A 6,385-nucleotide genomic window follows, 5' to 3' on the forward strand; every position below is an offset into this window, starting at 1 on the left:
GGGGGAAAAAAGGTGTTATTCTGTAAGCCAAGAGATACTGCCAGTAATGTTCCCTTTCTCTTCCCAGTCACAGACAGACAGCCGAGTCAGGCCAATCTTACTGAAAAGGAGAACTGTGAAGAACGTAGCACCGAGCAAATGCCAACTCTTCTAGAGATTTTTTACATTTTTTTGAGATACAGAAATGTATATATTGCACTTATCTATTCCGGGGTTCTTAAACAGGACTGTATTGAAACCTCGAGGTGTTTTGTTGTTGGTGGAGGTGGTTCTTGTTTTTGTTTTTTTGCTGTTACTGTGGTTAGAGATAAGAGTCTCACTGTGTTGCTCAAGCTGGACTCCAACTCTTAGGCTCAGGCTGGGACTAAAGGAACATGCCACTGTGCCCAGCTTCAAGAAAACATTTTAAAACATACACATTCAAGCCTTACTAGATCTATTACATCAAAAGCTTCATGGGAAAGCCCAAAACTTGAGATTTTTAACAAAATCTGCTCAGGTCACTATAAAGCACAATTCTGAGAATTAGTGCAGCAGGCAGTCACTTCAGTCTCATCCCTCACCCACATGCTACTTCCCTTTATCAGCTGGAGATGTGGCCACAAAAAGAAAAGAATAACAGATATAGTCATGTATTAAATCTACACTTAATTTTCATGGGTATGAGTAGAACAGGGACAAATAAACTCAAAACCCAACTTTATTTTGCTATTAATAAGCTCCTTATCTCCCACCTAAGAGGGAAGTAGACTCTTAGATCTAAGTGGCTGTTTCTGCCTGGATGGGTAATAAGTCAGTTAATAATTTGTTTCATCATCTGCTGAAATGTTTCTCATTTCGTCACCACGTATTCACTGCCTATATGGTTTCCTCAGAGTCCGCCTAAAATTAATCTCTAGGCAAGTTTCAACTCACTCTCTTTTTCCAATCAAAATTTATTGGCCCCAAAGCTAAAAAGCACCTTGCCTCAACACATACACTGGAAGAACACCACACTAAAAAAAGAAACCTCTTCTTGGCATTTTCCCTTATTACCTGATTTCCAAGTGACCTGCGTACTCCTGATGGCTCTCCTTTCCCTCCCCGTTTCTCCCTCTTAAGCCTCCCCACTGAGACACGATACAGCAGGGTTTTAGAACACTGTCAGCAGCAGCAAGATGTCCATTTATTCTAAGTTGCTGTAGTTTTGTTTGAGTTTTAAGATAAAGCCTATTTTCAGGGCATATTTTCTTTCCTGGGTTGTTTTACATTAATTAGGAAAAAAAAACCCTGCATTTAAAAAAAATGGAAAAGGTTTTACCTTTAAGAAATTCACAAATATTTTCCAAAGTGTATTTTAAAAAGCTGTGCCGTGTTATGGCGCCTTTCAAGGTATCACTATTTAAAATACAACTTTAGACAATTACGTTATTTCAAAATAACGATTTGCATTCAGCGAGTGCTTGAGCTTCCAAATACAAAAAACTGACCCTCACCCAAGTCAAGGTTAAAGCAAATATTTTGAACAGAAAGTTGATTGATCTACACCTTGTCCATTGCTTCAATATTTGCATCACAAGAAAGCAGCTTTTCTGCCAGTAACATACTCCCATTATACTCTGCATAACGGAGGGCAGTGATGCCAGGGATACCCTAAGGTGTGGGTTGGTGCCACGTTTCAGCAGAAAGATGGCCCAAGTCTCTTCCTGGCAATGGACAGCCTGTCCACATTAGAGCAAGAAATAGATTGTAAATTCTAAGAATTCAAAATACACATTCCACAGGTTTCACCAACTGGTTATATTTAAATAAGATAAATTTATTTTAATTATATATATAGATATAAAAATCAAACCCATGTCATGCTGAAAGAGTTGGCTACTATATACCTCTATTAAAGGTGTTCTGTTCTGTTTGTCACGAATGTCAACCGGGCATTTTCTGTTCACCAGGAGAGTGACCACCTCCACACAGCCACTGGCACAGCCCAAATGTGGAGCAGTAGTACAAGAGTAAGAGGACCTTTTAGGAAAGTGTAGTGCAATGTCTCAAAACATACAGTCATTCATGTAATTGTAAACACTGAATAGCGTGTTTTTCCTCTTCCTTATTTTTCTTGAATAAAGTACAATATGTATCAGCTCTTATTGCTCACTACGTTAATGAAAACAGCAGCCTATTTGAATAGAAAGAGCTCAGTCTTTGGATTCTGTTCGCCTAGAGTTTCAGTCATACTTTAAACTCCGTCAATTACCAGCTATTACTTAGCCTTTCTGTGCCTCAACTTCATTAATAAAAACAACAATAATAGCTATCTCATGGGACATCATGATGCTTAAATGAGAAACTGTGTGAAGTATTTAAAATAGTTCCTCCAGCAACAACTGAAAATTGTTAGATTTTTGTTCTTTGAGACAAGGCCTCACTCTTGCCCAGGCGGGAGTGCAATGGCATAATCATCCCTCACTGTAGCATGGAACTCCTGGACTCGAGCAGTCCTCCATCCCCAGCCTCCTGAGTAGCTGGGACTACAGATGTGCACCAGCATGCCCAGCTACTAATTTAAAATTTTATGTAGAGTAAGAATCTCATTTTGTTGTTCAGGCTGGTCTCAAACTCCTGGCATCAAGCAATCCTCCCACCTCAGCCTCCCAGAGTTCTGGGATTATTTCTCTTATACTCCTAAATGAAAAAATTTTAATTAAGTAAAACAATACAATTATACCTACTTTGTAGGAGACTTTTTACAGAGTAGGTCACATTTTAACGCCCCTGATATTTGAATGCCACTTATAATTCATGACAACTATAATTGGTAGCATTTTAAAAATTATTGACATATATAATAATGGGGCATCATACAATCCATGGGTCTTTAAGTAGCATATGGTATACTCAGCAGGTCTAGGGCAGTTCTAGGGATATAACTGGCACTTAAATACATTTCAGTTCTTAAAGGTACTATGGGAAAAGAACACTGAAATAACAGTAACACGTTTTTTAAACAAATTAATTTTTTGACTTTTCAAACAACTTGAAGCCAAAGGAAATTCATGATTCAAATGAATAGGTGTGGATCATTTTATTCAATACTTATTTTTAGAGAATATACGCAAACCAGACTTTCCAGTGGTTAATATTGGTGTTTAAGACTGATAAACATTTGCAAGGGCAGTTAAAGGTTATCTTCTACTATTTTCTAATTTCAGAAATTCTTCTGTTTGAAAGATGGGATATAAAGTTTAAATGAGATTAAGTCTTAATATCCCCATTTCAAATCTCTCAGCTTGTGCAGACAGGGCAGTAAACACAAAGTTTTTAAGGAAGGGTCCTGAGAGATAGCAGAATACGTCTGCCACATAATAGGTACTCAGGTTATGTTTGATGAGTAAATGGAATGAAAGAATGGAGAAATACAGATGGGGAGTTCAATATTTTTAAATAAACTCCTATAAAGTAGTATTTTTGCATTAGTAATCATTTATATTTATTTTCAAAGAATATAAGTAAAATGAAATGATTAATCTATCATTGTTTGCATATATGAGATAATTCTACATGTAAGAAAAATACATGTACATAATATACATAAAATCTGGAGACAGATAAAATATTCCCTTTTTATTCTGAGGAGGCTAAACGTTCAAAGATAACACAATAATAATAATGATGATGATAAATAGAAAGTGAGAGATTATTTTTATCTGGGGTAAGATTCATATTCCTCTTCCCAAGAATTATTCCTTTAATAATAAACTTTTACTACAAGTGTTGTACATGCTCACCGCAGCAATCACAGATAAGAACTTCACTTAAAATGCAAATGCCCGGGAATTAGAAATGTTACCATGTTGTGTACACATTTTTTGTTAATACAAGACCATAGTGTGTTTTGTGTATGTATAACCAAACTGATTCTTTTTTCCTTGCCGGCTATAGCAAAATCCATCTTCACACATCAGCATATCACTTTTGTATCTATTGTCACATATTATTCCATCCTATGGCTGCAAAGAAATGTATTTATAGAATTCATTCTATCTGTTCTTTGTAAAATAAGTGCTGCAAAAAACAAAGTGCATGTATCTCTACTTCCTACGGCTATTTTAGTAAAATGGAATTGATGATAATGAGTATATACATTCTTTAAATGTAGTATTTACTACATTTAAACTGTCTATTTAAAAAGTCATCAGCAACTTAAACTTCAAGCAACAGTACAAAACATCCTTACACATATTGTGGACAGAAAAGTCATTCCTCTTTTAATTTAAATTCTTATACCAGAAACGCAAAGGATTTTTTCCTATGTACATAAGTAGCCTGTAAATATGCAAAAAAGTTCTTTGACCACTTTTATTAGAGTTTTTATTTGATTTGAAAGAATTTCCTATAAAATGAAGATGCACTTTTCATCTAATGTGTATATATGTAACTTTCCATCTAATGTGTATATAACTGATATACATTATATATGTAATATATGTTATACATACTAGTATATATATCACATGATATATAATAATGAATTCCCTGTAAAATGAAAACACACTTCTCATCTGAATATATATAATATAGTAAATCCTTTTCAAGTACGTTTCCTTTAATTTCTCATTTTTCCTGACACCGGCAGTTTTTAGTTTGCTAAATCAGCCTTCAGAATGCCTGCCTCTGTCAACATAAAATACACCTGCAGAATAAGCATTTGTGTTTTCTTCTGATATTTTTCTCACTTGCATATATAAAAGTTTCAATCTGAGTTCCATCAGGCACTCACGTTTGTGATATAAAATTTCATTAGTTTTCTTCAAAGGGCAGGCATTTTTTCATTAATAATTCGTCCTTTCCTATTTATACCTATTAGCGTTATCAATCCTTATATATATCTTATATCATTTCAGTGTTTTTGGATTTCCTATTCTGTTTCATGCATTTATCTGTATTTTCAGCTGTTAGCAAACAATTATAGAAATTAAAAGCACATTTTAATATCTAAGAAGCCAGTATTTTTTCAGTCCATTATAATATTATTTAAAATGTCATCACAATAATAAAAAACAGCAGGTGTCATGCAAAAATGTTAAAACCTTGTTATTTTCATTCAGTTTATGTAAAATTGATAAACACAGAAAGAGCTCACATTTCGAGAAAAATGTGTCTTCTTATTCAAGAACACAAAACCCACCTCCCACTTCCAAGTTTCCCCCTAAGACCCTTCGTAAAGAAGCGATCTACGTAAAAAGGGCGGTTTTACCTGAGAAAGTTTCGCCTGCTGAAAATGGTTCCCGGTAGTTTTGACAGCGGAATGAGCTCACTCAGTGGGGACCTGCAATGCATAAAACACCACGTTTTAAACGTGAACGTTAAAAACAACAACGCTGTGAGTTAATCACTCACCTGCTCCACCAAGTGCTCCAGCTGCGGAATCAGGAGGGCTAAAGCAGCTGAGGCTCATTTGGCTCCGCTGCTCCGAGCGTGCCCGGCGCCCTCCAAGGCCCCGTCCCGGGGGGAAGCCGGGCCTAGGAAACCCCCCCAACCGGGCTGAGCCCCGCTACCTGCGCGGCTTGTCCCGGACGTCCAGTTCTCTCCTCTCCTGCGCGCCAGGCAGCTCCTCCTCCCCGGCGTCGCTCCTGACAGCCGCCCTGTGGATCTTCCGCGGTTCCGCGTCCCGGATTCGGTGCAGACGGGGTCCATGGAGCCCAGGACCTGAGGTTCTGCTCTGCCTTGGCCCCTGGCTCCGAAGCCGAGGAACCTCTTCAAGGCGGTGACTTCTCAGATCCCCAACAACCAGCTCCTGAGCCGCGGCTTCTCCCACCCCCACCTGACGCCAACCCCCAGTCTGCGAGCCCTAGACTGATTTCTAGCCCCCAATCCACGGTCCAGCTGGGTCGACCACAGCCTTCAGCAGCAACGCTCTCAGCCTCCGACCTCTCAGACCGAGCGAGCCCGGCGCAGTCCTTAGGCGCGCGCCTGCGCCTGCGCCTGCGCCTGCGCCTGCGCCTGCGCCTGCGCCTGCGCCTGCGCCTGCGCCTGCGCCTGCGCCTGCGCCTGCGCCTGCGCCTGCGCCTGCGCCTGCGCCTGCGCCTGCGCCTGCGCCTGCGCCTGCGCCTGCGCCTGCGCCTGCGCCTGCGCCTGCGCCTGCGCCTGCGCCTGCGCCTGCGCCTGCGCCTGCGCCTGCGCCTGCGCCTGCGCCTGCGCCTGCGCCTGCGCCTGCGCCTGCGCCTGCGCCTGCGCCTGCGCCTGCGCCTGCGCCTGCGCCTGCGCCTGCGCCTGCGCCTGCGCCTGCGCCTGCGCCTGCGCCTGCGCCTGCGCCTGCGCCGCGGCGGCCGCCCGAAAGCTGCTCTCAGACACGCGCAGGCAGGTGGGGCTGCAGCTCGGGACAGGCGTCGCTCGGCTCCGGGTTCTG

At 41.1% G+C, this 6,385-nt stretch overlaps 1 long non-coding RNA gene across 1 annotated transcript; it reads right to left on the minus strand.

The window, feature by feature from the left end:
* Nucleotides 1-1,861: 1,861 nt before the first annotated feature.
* Nucleotides 1,862-5,959, minus strand: LOC144580927 (uncharacterized). Its single transcript, XR_013531265.1, has 3 exons — nt 5,535-5,959; nt 5,234-5,305; nt 1,862-1,956 (listed from the first exon to the last, which is right to left on the minus strand). It is a non-coding gene; the product is annotated as an uncharacterized LOC144580927 (long non-coding RNA).
* Nucleotides 5,960-6,385: the final 426 nt, after the last annotated feature.

The sequence above is a fragment of the Callithrix jacchus genome, chromosome 22 (genome assembly GCF_049354715.1).
Source record: "Callithrix jacchus isolate 240 chromosome 22, calJac240_pri, whole genome shotgun sequence".
NCBI lineage: Eukaryota > Metazoa > Chordata > Mammalia > Primates > Cebidae > Callithrix > Callithrix jacchus.